This window comes from Physella acuta, unplaced genomic scaffold, assembly GCF_028476545.2.
Source record: "Physella acuta isolate Inbredline_101_S28 unplaced genomic scaffold, ASM2847654v3 ptg001361l, whole genome shotgun sequence".
NCBI classification, from domain to species: Eukaryota; Metazoa; Mollusca; class Gastropoda; family Physidae; genus Physella; species Physella acuta.
Genome location: NW_026732876.1, coordinates 31,596 through 44,732, shown reverse-complemented (window position 1 = coordinate 44,732; position 13,137 = coordinate 31,596). Strand labels below are relative to the sequence as shown.

General features: G+C 34.3%; 1 long non-coding RNA gene and 1 other non-coding gene across 2 annotated transcripts; one reads left to right on the top strand and one right to left on the bottom strand.

Moving 5' to 3' along the window:
* Window positions 1-5,951: 5,951 nt before the first annotated feature.
* Window positions 5,952-11,466, bottom strand: LOC131927017 (uncharacterized). Its single transcript, XR_009383594.1, has 2 exons — window positions 11,277-11,466; window positions 5,952-6,954 (listed from the first exon to the last, which is right to left on the bottom strand). It is a non-coding gene; the product is annotated as an uncharacterized LOC131927017 (long non-coding RNA).
* Window positions 9,238-9,309, top strand: Trnah-gug (transfer RNA histidin (anticodon GUG)). The gene has a single exon. It is a non-coding gene; the product is annotated as a tRNA-His (tRNA).
* Window positions 11,467-13,137: the final 1,671 nt, after the last annotated feature.

Below are 13,137 nucleotides of genomic sequence, written 5' to 3'. Positions count from 1 at the left end.
GTTAACGTACATAGAGTCTATGTAGCATATGTTTAGACTGTTTGTTTACAAAATATTATAAGACAAATTAAAGAGCAATACATAATGTCCCGCTCAAAACAGCTTGTGATTCTAAAAATTAACATACACACATCACCTGCCAATCCTCAATATCACGTTTTCTTAAAAATAATTCCAAATATTTACCAATCATCAGGGACAAATCATTTAACAGAAAACCGCTTGTTAGTTGCTTTCCCTCTTCCAGCAGCATCCCCATACGATAGACAGTTTCTTCCAGGCATCTCTTCGGGGGGGGGGGGGGGCACACCGACTTCGCCCCCCCCCCCCGAACAAAATGGAATTAATATAGAAAATATATACTTTTAACAGTAAACCGCCCCCCCCCCCCGGAAATTTTTCAAGAGGCCCCCCCCCCCCCCCGGAGATAAAAGTCTGGAGGAAACACTGATGATACAATTAAAATATAAAAATAATAATTAGTTATCGGAATAGTATCTTGTAAAAATATATAGCCTTTTTTTACATGTTCATATATTCGACACACAAAGTTTGCTGGTGATTTATTATTACTTGCATTTTTCGCTATTTGAGTCACAATGTTTTCACCCATCTCTGCAACATAACGGATAATGATATTTGTACCAAAGCTACATACTTAAATTGTTTTGAATTTTCAGGGTACAGTTTCTCAGCCACCTCCAACAAACATTTTTTTCCGTGGACAAAAAGATCTCCCAGGGCCGGATGAGAGGAACTCCCGGCCCGCTGTCCGTAGTTTGGAGACCCCCCCCCCCCTGCTCTATATTTACTACAAACAAAAAAAGCTACCAGTACGTATTAAATGTTAAATAATATGCACAGAATGACCACTAATACTAAAACCTAACTTAAAATAACCATATAACTAAGATTCCACCTTAATGTTTATCCGAAATGTGACTTGTTTTACGTTGCCCGGGGGAGGGGCACTTGATATTTGGGGGGGGGGGGGGCGGTCAACATTTTCCGGGGGGGGGGGGGGGTGCACACTGGTAAAAGTATATGTTTTCAATATAAATTCCATTTCGTTCAGGGGAGAGGGGCGGTAGACTTTCTTCGGGGGGGGGGGGGGTGATCCTGCGGCACCAGAGCTATCTCCTTACCATATATCAAACTTCCGTCGATCTAAATTCTAATTCAAACATGTTTAAATAATGTATAGTTTATATAAGGCCGTGGTCAGTCTAGGTCAGCTTTCGGTCATTTCGAACTCGATTATTATTGAGATGGCTCTAATTTCCCGAGAGTGAACAGCAAACTTTGTTAAGATCATTTTCCACGAAACTTACCTGTAAGTACCCGATTTGAGCGTGAGGAACAAACAAACAACCCAAACTTTGCTTTTATAGATATAAATCTATATATATAATTCTCTTCTGGGATCAGTTAGAAAACAAGCTGCAAGCGCGCCTTTGCAGTCCCCTCTCTTCCTCTCTATCACTATCACTACCACCCCCACCCCACCCCCACATGATCTGGTGAGCGGTGTTCACTCTGTTTACATTTTACAATCACAGAGACGGGTTTGGTGACGGCTATTAGGGGCAGATAATTTAGTTTGAAACGATTTTAAACTTAGAGGAGGTAACTAAGAGGAGGCTGCTTTCACGTGGGGGGGGGGGGGGGGGGGGGGGGGTAGTGTTTTTAAGCAAATATTTTCAATGGCAGCATTGGTACTGTCGAATTCACAAATTATAAATTACTGAAAAGTAGAAAAAAACAACTAAATAGCGGCGTATGATACGCAGCGGGTCGGCTCGTAGTAAAAAAAATTATCAAAAAAAGTTGTTTTAAATAAAATCACAAGGCAAACTGATGAGAGCAATAGTTCGCATTTTTTAACGCATAAAAGCGATATAAAAAGGAGGATATACATGATTTTCTTTAAAAAATATAATAATAAAGGGATGAGGTAGCGGTAGAGACCTAAACTTGTAATCAGTAGAATGACACTGAGTCCACCCAGCTCAAGTTATGGGGGGAAAAAAAAGGCTGTGTATATAGCTGACCATACTTATCTCTTCATACGACGAGGTCTCTGAAGCAGATGAACTCTACTTCATCTGCCCCTTGAATCTAGAATTTTAGAAGGATCCACGCTTTTTTCTTTAGTTATTTAAAAATTATTTCATTATTATAGTATATTGTTTAGAGAAAAATCATTTATTTTCTTTTTAGTGAATTCTATAAATGTTAAAAGCTTGTTATTAAAACGTTTTATGCATTTTTTAAGTATCTTAAAAATTGTAATAAAATGAAGTTGCATGACAAAGATAATTGCGCACTAAATGAACACGAAATAAATGGGGTGTAGGACAAAAGGCAGGCATTCAAGGCCGACAAGACAAAAAGCCGACATGGACAAAAAACCGACATACAATACGTCATAAGGCCGACAGACGATAAGACCAACAGCCAAAAGGAAGACCATAACAAGACTGAGAGCCCATAAGGCCGACAAACATAAGAATACTAATATCGCAAAATGTGGGTTACTGCAAAGCTTTTCTCTAGACAGCCATCGAAGAATGAAGTCAACGGCCGCCAGTATCGCCTACGTTCAAAAGGCGGAAAGTTCAATTGAAGAGGGAAGAAACGAGACAAAAGATGTCCTTAAAAAGTAGACAATCGGGTCCATGCGACTGGACTAGTAGGGGGTCGTCCATAAATGACGTCACGCTTTTTTGGACGATTTTTACCTGCCCCCCCCCCCCCCGTCACAAAAAGCCAGACCCCCCCCCCCCCTAAAACGACGTCACACCTCAGCCTACAACCCCTCTCAAAATTGCTGTTGAATTATTTTTTTTAAATCGATATTTTTCCCAAATCTTTTTCTGCACTCTGTCAACATAGAGTATTTGAATCAATTGCTATTAGTATTACAATTTATTAAAACCGTTTTCTAAAACGCGAAATAACGACTAAAACTTGTTTTCTAACATTGCTTTTTTTATAATGCAAAAGTGTGACGTCACACCATCTGAACCCCCCCCCCCCACCCCTCATCATACACCGTCACAAAATTACGGACCCCCCGAGTGTGACGTCATTTATGGACGACCCCTAGGCTACTTTATTTCCAGTAGTACTGTACTTCGCTCCCCTTAATATCTGTTACATTTAAATACCAACATAATTTCGTTCCAATTTATTTTACAATAACCTCTTGCCAGTAGCGTACGCAGGGGTGGAGCAGGGGGAGCGGCCGCTCCCCCTCTGGCCATTTTTAGCAAAGTGGCGCCTTTTTGGAAACTTTTTAAACTCAAAGTTTTAAACATTGATATTTGTTAAAAACTTATCTTTGGTCGGCACATCTATGCAAATCACAAGATTTATTTCATGCAGCAATTAATTATAACAGTAATAGACTAGTAGAGTCAACGTTTACAACACGTATTAGCAGCTGTATCAGTTTGTCATTCTAAAAATAACCATTACGATGCATTGCACTGTTTAAAAAACCTCTACAGGCAGTACCACTTGGCAAGAGGGGTGTTAAGTTTAAGGCAACTGTATAATGTATTTGCTTACGAATAATTGAATTAGAATATGTTACATGTAAAACTTCAATCATAATTACTTTATATATACAGTTTAAATCGTGTAATTTATTTTTTAAAATTACAATACAGACACAAATACAACTAATGTGGCACCTCTATTTAAATTTACTTATGGTTGAACTGCGTAGCGGTGGGGAAATTTTGACAAGGTCATCGACATCATCACGATGAAGTGGTAGTATTATGACAGTTTGATTACGATTACAAATTAAATGAAACAGTATCAACTTTCTATTAATAATTATTTTAGTTTACTAGATCTAGATCTATATTATATTTGAACAATGCTATATTTTATATATATATATATATATATAAAACAACAACTCAATTTAAACTTACACTGATCGCACAGTTAATTATCCGCTACTTATTTAAATCTACTTTTGAATCAGTATACATGCGTAATTGAATATGTATGGGGTCGTCCATAAATGACGTCACACTCGTAGGGGGTCCGAAATTTTATGACGGTGTGTGATGAGGGGGAGGGGGGGGGGTTCAGATGGTGCGACGTCACACTTTTGCATTATAAAAAAGCAATGTTAGAAAACGAAGTTTAGACGTTATTTTGCGTTTAGAAAACTGTTTTAATAAATTGTAATAACAATTGATTAAAATACTATATTTTGACAGAGTTCAGACAAGATTTTGGGAAAATATAGCTGTTTAAAAAATTTAACTGCAATTTTGAGGGGTTTGTAGGCTGAGGTGTGATGTCATTTTAGGGGGGGGGGGGGGAGAGGTCTGGCTTTTTGGGACGACGTGTGACGGATGGGAGGGGGAGGTAAAAATCGTCAAAAAAGCGTGACGTCATTTATGGATGACCCCTATGTTTAGAACAGTCATCTAAAAACTGACGCTATGTTCACTCTGAGTTGGTTATCCACCCCCACCTCACCACCACAATTGTGTAGAGCGACATTAATGTCACACCTTGGTATACGCTGGATTGGATAATTGACCTAAAGTGACCGGACAGTGGTGAATGAAGTTGAACCCCTCCTCCCAACCCGCAACGAATTGATCTGTTAAGTACATTTGGAACGCGTAATGATGTACCAAAGTACCATGCCGCCAGAATCATAGCTATTGAATAGCTCTGTGAATATTGTTTTTGCAATTACCAGTAAAAGGTGTGTGAGCAGTGATCTAACCCATACCTTCTCATAATGTTAAAAAACTATCTTTAAAGAACACATAAAGTCAGTAGCTAATTAAAAAGTGAATGATATGTAATGGAAGACCAATATTTTAGTTGTATGTAGACTATTATTCCGATTGTTTTACTTTTACTTTGTAAAGCTAGTTTTTATACCAACTCTGATTTAAAAAACTTTCATTATGCTGTAATATTTTAGCATTTATGATGACAATATATTTAGATCTGATTGTAGACAAAACACTTTTGTAAAAACAAATAATGTTAAGCTACTTTATTAGATTCATAAGTAATTATTGATTTGTTTTGATATTTATAATAAAATGTGTAGAATATACATATTTATATTAAGATATTGATTATTTCCCCTTTTCGCTTATCCCAGGAATTATAATGTAGTTTTTTTTTACAAGGGTTACGAAACAGATTATGCTGCGTTCATTGTTTTTGGTTGTAGTGTGATATATATATATATATATATATATATATATATATATATATATATATATATATATATATAAGATATTACAAATTCGGCGCCTTTTTTTTTGCTATTTTCGCTCCCCCTACACCGAAAACCTGGGTACGCCTCTGCCTCTTGCATAACCTCTTGTGTTGTACTTTGTGCTGTGTATTGTGATATGTGTGTTCTGTTCTTTAAAAAGATCGGTTTAAATTTTTACATTTGTAAAAAAATAATTATGAGACCTTCATCACAATTCACATTTGGCACCGAATGTGTTGATTCTCTTTGCAACTAAAGTATAAATCTAGTGTAGGCCTAATTCATTTTGAACAGGCGGAATGCGTTTAGCAAGTACAAGGTTTTCTCTGTTAATAACATAGCAACAAGAAACATTTCTGGATTATCATCTCTGTCATTAGGAATACTATCTGAAGCACACAATGTTCATAATGTTTTTACACTTAATAAATTTTCAGCTTCTTAAGTTAATAGTAGGGCGAGTGGTGAGGAATTGAGCATTCTGCTCACCAATAGCCTCCAACTGCTATAACTGTTGTTTCCTCCAGACTTAGAGGTGCTAGTTTTTCTCTCCTTGACGAGTTGGTATCCCCAGCTAACGACACTCATCTGCCCTTGAGTTTAAACTCAGGACTTTTTGGGTGAGCAAGCCATCCCTTACTTGAATATAAATATAACTATAACTGGTAAAAAAGAAAAGTTGATAAATATGTATATATTTATTTAAGCTAAAGTAAATACATTTATATGGGGGAAAAAAAGCATAAAACAAGCTAATAATATTATAATACATACAGACACAAGATCAGATTTCAGTAACAGAAGAACAATAATAAACATAAAACATGTCTATCAAACAATATTTTAGGGAGTGTCATCAATTTGAAGACAATATTAGATAAAGTCATCTAAACATAAGTATGGTAGTAACTAGTATCAAAAGGTAGCAAAATGAAATGTACAGCTAAGACATGGCACATAACTATATTTAGTTATTTTAGAAATTTATCCCTGGTACAGTGTAAAATTTGGTACTGGTAGCATTACTTATGCTTACATCAATCATTATTTGTACTTCTTGCATTTAAAATTAGTTCCTAATGATAGTATAAAATACAGGCCAGCTGTCAGTACAATTAAAATGAAGAAATTACAAAAATTGAGAAGAAAATTAAGTTTCCTTAGATTAATTCATTTTCACACAAAACATAAACAATTGCAGATGATAACTAACCATCATTAAGATGAAAGATAAAAAAAAACAAATGTAAATTTATTTTCTCTAACTATTATTAATGCAGACATATGTCAAAGTTCTTAATGTAAAACAACAAAGTTAAATAAAATGTAAGCCTGCATGAAAAAATTTACATCATGGAATTTGGAATGTATATACTAAGTTTATTAGCTTCAATATTAATGATAAAACAATTAATTTTTAGTGAATATTATTGTTACTACGTAAAAATTCGTTTTAAATCAACAATGTTTATGGTTCATTATTTTTTTCTTTTAATTTAAAAATACATGCATATTATGATAAATGTAATTTATATAAACTGTAAGTAAGGAATTTTTCTACAACAATAACAATAATAGATTTATCTATGCTTTTTTCTCTCTTTCTTTCTTAATTGATGAGATTTGATAGTGGTGGCTGATTGAGTTCCAGGTGCTTGGTTTTTTTGTTCCACCTCAACATCCTAAATGGAAAAAAGTATCATGAATAATTGTATCAATTGCTGAAGTTAACAGGTGGCATGTATTATAAACTTGCAAAGCATGTAGTAATATCTGATACATTTACCACAAGAACTGTATAATCTACATTTTATATGCATTTTTTAAAATTTATTTTAAAAGTTATTAATTGTAAGTATTTTGTAGTTTAATTCCGCATGTGTTCGTCCACACTGACCCTAAACTCCCCCCACCTGCCCACAAAAGTCGATTTTTTTCAGACCCCCCCCCATGTGGAAGTCATAAATGGATGACCCCTATTTAGATAATAACAGGTTAAGTGTGAGGGTCATAAATTAGGAATAAGAGTATAGTAGGACTTGGTTTTGGATTTGGCAAAGGGTTAGTGTTCACATTAGCAAATTACAGTTTGATCAGTATTTCGTAATACTCCTTTTTTATGAAGATTACATTACTTGGAGAGATGGAAATGGAAGCGGTTTCCAAATTAATTGAAAAAAGAAGATGGCGAAGGATGGTGCATGTCCTAAGAATTAATCCAGAAGACATTGCAAATATGACATTAAACTGGACGCTTCAAGAAAAAGAAAGTAAGGAAAGCCAAGGGAGATGTGGAGGCGCACAGCAGGGAAGCAGGTGATTGCAGGTGACAGACAAAAGTGGAGGGAGCTTTCTTTGGTGGCCCCATGTGACTTGGGCACAAAAAGGAAAAGATGATGATAGTTTGGCATTGAATTATTGGAAACTGGTACAACATGCACAATAATTATTTATTTAGGGTAGTTTAGTAGGCCTATTTATAGGTTGTCACTTGACCTAGTTTTTAAACATGTTGCCTTGGTAATGATGGCTGCCAGAAAAGACCAATTTATCTTTTCATTTTTTTTTACAAAGTTGAGGGGTCATTTCAAAACTATACGAGGTAGCAAAATATATTGTAAGAACTAACGTCTAGATGCATAAAATTATTTTTTTATTTTCTCAAAACTATGGTAACTGATAGAAAATCAAAAGCCCTACCATAATTAACTAACTTTGAATATTTTAATAATTAAAAATATTTCTGAACCCGAAGAAAAAAAATTAGTGGAAATAATAAACTGATCCAGACAACAGGTAACACTTAAAAAACTATACTATAGCAGATGGCACATTTGCGCTGAATGGTCTATTATGTAACAATAATAATCATTAAAAACTAACCCACTGTATCAGTCATAGCATTGTAATTGAAGCCATTTAAAAACAAATGCGATTTATTCAAATGTAATTTATTAGGCAACTGATTAATTTTGATAATTGAAATAGACATAAATTATAGGTAAATAAATGTAGGAGACACCTAATCGTTACCAAAAATAATTATTAATAACAAAAAAATTTATAGAATAAGTAATAAGTTTTCTAGATTTACAATCTACATACTTGATAAAAAATACAAAAAATACAACAGATAACTGAATTATGTGGAAATCTATCATCTATAGTTTTAGGTGTGTAAAAAACTAAAATCGGCTGAGCCTAGTAATGTGAAAAGTTGCCTAATTGTTAAAGATTTAATATAGAAGTATATTGTGATATATTTGTGTCAAATATTCATAGGCTACTGCTAACTGAATAATAAACCAAAATGAATGGCTAATTATATCAATATAGGCCAGAAATTAAATTTAAACAGGAGTGTTTGCGAGCAAGCTTTGCTATATAAACACAGCAGACATCTGTAAATTAGAGTGATTTGCCCTGAATCTCAATAATAATTTTACAGAAAAAACTTCAACAAGATGGCTGCTAAAGTAAATGAGCTTGGATTGCATCTCATGAAAACATTGCTAGACTTTATTAACTACTGAAAAGTTTTAATACAATAAGAAATTACAATTGTTTAAAAATAGGTACATGAATGAAACTTTGAAAGATTTTTTGTAATTTTCAAAACATAAATCCTCCAGAAAATGTTAAATAATTCCTAAAATTTAATGAGTCACCTTTTTTTTAACACGTTTTTCTTAACTCAGCTTCGCGTTTGTGTGTTTGTTGTTAAAATTGACAACGAAAATTAGCCCACTTCTGATTGCTCTAGAGATCTGAAATTCGGCATGCAGGCTATTTTCGCCTAACAATTTCAGATGCAATCATAAAAACTAGCAATTAGAGACCTAAATTAGCTTAATTAAATTACGCCCCAAGGACCATAAAATCGAGGACATGATTTCTAAACATACCGACAAGACTGGAGGCCTATTGACACAGTTACTTCGACCCCAATCGATGTGAGCGCGCTGGCCGTGATCGTATAGTGGTTAGTACTTCGCGTTGTGGCCGCGACAACCCAGGTTCGAATCCTGGTCACGGCATGTAGGCTTAATTAAATTTCGCCCTTTCTCTGTTTAAAGCGTATTGGTCGCTCAAGATTTTTAGTCCGTGTATTTATAAACACTTAGTCAAGTCATACTTAATCAAGTCATTAGATAAAGTAGAAAATAAACTATATAAAAAACTTTTTAAAAACCACGTTTATCATGTGTAGCAACGGACTAAAAAGGAGAAAATAAAATACTTAAAAAAAAACTTTTTAAAAAACCACGTTTTTCTTGTGGACTAAAAAGTAGAAAATAATTTTTTCTTTTGTGCTTCCTCGAGCTGTGCAGGTTCTTGTGATGACTGACAAAAAACGTGGGTCGGGCAGATGGGTCGGGAAATTTGATGGTGAACGAACCCACGTTTTTGTCAGTCATCAGTGGGTTTTTTTAAGTATTTTTTCTCTTTACTAGTCTCGTACGATTTTTTGTACCTAAAGCTGGCTAAAAATAATAGGGGGTCGTCCATAAATGGTGTTACACTCGTAGGGGGTCCGTAATTTTGTGATGGTGTGTGATGAGGGGGAAGGGGTTCAGATGGTGTGATGTCACTTTTTTGCATTATAAAAAAGCAATGCTAGAAAACGAGTTTTTGCCTTTATTTCACGTTTTAGAACATGGTTTTAACTTTAACAAATTGTAATAGGAATTAGGAATTGATCAAAATACTCTATGTTGACAGAGTTCTGACAAGATTTTGGAAAAATAAGGATGTTTTAAAAAAAATGTAACAGCAAATTTGAAGGGGCCTGTAGGCTGAGGTGTGATGTCATTTTGATTTTTGCGGGGGGGGGGGGGGGGGGGGGTCACATATTAATATTATTTCTACAGCAACTCTCAACAAGAAATTGAAAACTTACTGAAATAGTCAGTTAAATAAAGGGGTAAAACTCCATTTACTAAATGGCATTTAGCATATTTTATTCCCCACTTAACTTGACTTAACGTTCACCTCCGGTTGACCGTATTTTTTTATTATAAACGGGGAATAAAATATGCTAAAACTAAAAAAAAATGGTGTTTTACTGTTCTTTTACCCAATAAAAAAAATTTAAAATGTGCCTAGTCTAGTAGTAGACTAGTGACTAGTTGTAGTTAATTAATAAAATTATTAATTAGGCCTAGTAAATTAGTTAGGCCTACTACTTAACTAGATCTACTAGAATCTAGTAGTAGTCTAGTTACTCTCTAGTAAGTAGTAGTCTTAAGTCTAGTAACTAGAATACTAAATTACTAGATAAGTACTTAAGTAGTAAGTACTAAAAAGATAGATATCTTAATAAAAATAGGTAGAGTTTAGTTAGTTAGAGTAGAGCCTAGGGTAAAATCACGATATAGCGTCGGTTATTATTCCGGAACTGTACAGCAGTAAAAAACAGTAAAACCATGGCGTAGTCTGTCGAGCCGTTCCGGAAACCACCGGAAATACTGTAAACCATCATTTATTTGCCGCCATATTATTTTTAAAACTTATGTTTAAAAATGTGCAAGGATTAATTTTAGTTGCATTTTAAATACTGTTTTGCTAATTATTTTGTATTTCTAATTATTTTAAGTGCATGTGCTAATTATTGCTGCTACTAAACATTATTCTAGTTATTCTTACTACTTTTAACTTTAGTTAATCTAATCGTATTATTTACTACTAACAGAACTAGAGCTGGTTGTCGCAAATCTTCTGCAGGTTTTTTCTGTTTCTTAAAAAAAACATTAATTACTACACTCGACTTTATTAATAATATTTAGATTTACTAATTGTTGCTAATTTTTTGTCAGTTAAACATTAAATTAAGTTAAAACAATAATTTAATGCACTTGACTCTATTTTTATTTCACCGGTCAAATAAACTATGGTTTACAGTAACGAATGTTACCGAAACTCAACGAACATTACCCAATAATTTCCGACGCTATATCGTGATTTTACCGAGCCTAGAATCCTAGATTCTAGATCAGAGATCTACCTTTTCGTCCTTATTGTTTGGAATCAAAATTACAGCGAAGATGCAAATAAGTTGAAAAATGGCACCAGCATAAAGAGCACAATTTAATAATGTTTCGAATGTGCCTGGTTCGTCCAAAACAATTGCCATTTTGATGTTAAATCTCACACATTGAGTTTTGTTTCCAATGATGACAACATCTAACATAAGAACCAAGAACCCTCTAAATTCCAAAATTAAAAATTATATTCCGAAAAACAGTCATACATTAAAATGATTCGGAATATTTAATTGGATGATGATAAAATCTAGAATCTGGATCTAGATCTAGATGTGGCAACAATATAAAATTATGATCTAGAAATTCTAGAAATAAATCTGATTTCTAAGTCTTTTAAAACTGTCGAGAACAGAATTTTAGAAAGCAAATGTAGATCTAGGTCAGGTGCAGTGCGTCGCTAAGTCGGGTGTCACGCCGTGCGGAAACTCATAGTGTCACCCCCGACCAAAGGAAAAAAGTATTGGCTATATATATATATATATATATATATATATATATATATATATATATATATATATATAGTTTCAATAGGGGACACCCGGCTCTGATTTAGCACAAGCATATTATTTTAATCCACCAATAATTCAAGTTGAAAAAGCACCATTTACTAGCAAATTATTAGATGTGGTGTCAGCCCACCCCAGTTATTGATTGACTAATCACTTATTGAAAATAAATGTTGCAGTTGGTATCAGCTTTAAAGATAGCTTTAAATAGTACAAAGTTAATAGTAACATAATTATCAGTGGCGTCGCTAGGTCGGATGTCGGGTGTGGGGAGATTGCGAGACGCGAAAAGCGAAAAGGCGAGGCGGGAAAATGCGAGAAGGGCGCGAAAACGGTCGGTCACGTGACTTTTTGTCTCGCATTTTACCACAAGCCGATACTTACGCTGGGTGGTGTTGAAATGCGAAGATTTCTGCGAAAAATTTACCGCACCCGACGTTCTAAGACGTTTCGTTTACATTGTTAAAACTTCCGATTTTTCCGTCGCTAGACATACTGATGATTTGTCAACTCCCCCCATCTTTTGTGTCGACTTAGAATACCACCTTCTTCGAAACCGACGGAAATACCGCCGACGATAGATCAACTTCTGTCTTTTGTGTGGAACGCCGAGGCCGCCTGATTTACCGTCTTTGAAGATCGCCGTGCCCGGATCCGCTGCCGCCGCAAACATATTTTCTATTGTTGCTTAGAAATTTTGTATTATAGCCGCCGCCTACGATTTTTTTCTAGCTTTTTTTACCATATAAATCTAAGCACAAGGAAATGCCTACATCGTTTGGATACAACTATTCTGGAGGTAAGAACTACTTACTGTGTGTTTTCTCTTCCAATGTTCCTTTACACTAATTTATATTAGATTTTATATCACGGTTGTGACTTTTCCGAATTTTCCCATAAATGTTATATTATTATTTATTAATTATATATATATATATATATATATATATATATATATATATATATATATATATATATATATATATATATATATATATAATTTATTATTTATTATTTCCATAAATAAGTCAGAAAAAATAACATCAAATTAAGTATGAGATTACTGCCCTATGTGAAGGTGAGGACTAGATTAACCCTCCCTTATGTGTTGCTTATTCCTAATCTTTTATGAACTCTCAATGCCCCCAGTTTTTTTTCTCTTACTTACTGTTTGGGGAAAAAATAAAGTGACGTCACCGATATTATCAGTTGCTCGTGCTATATCGTAAGCTATGGGCCTACTTCAAATATTTTTAAAACCAAGTTGAACTTATCTGAATTTTTAGGTTTTGGTGGTGGTGTTATTTGGGGTCTT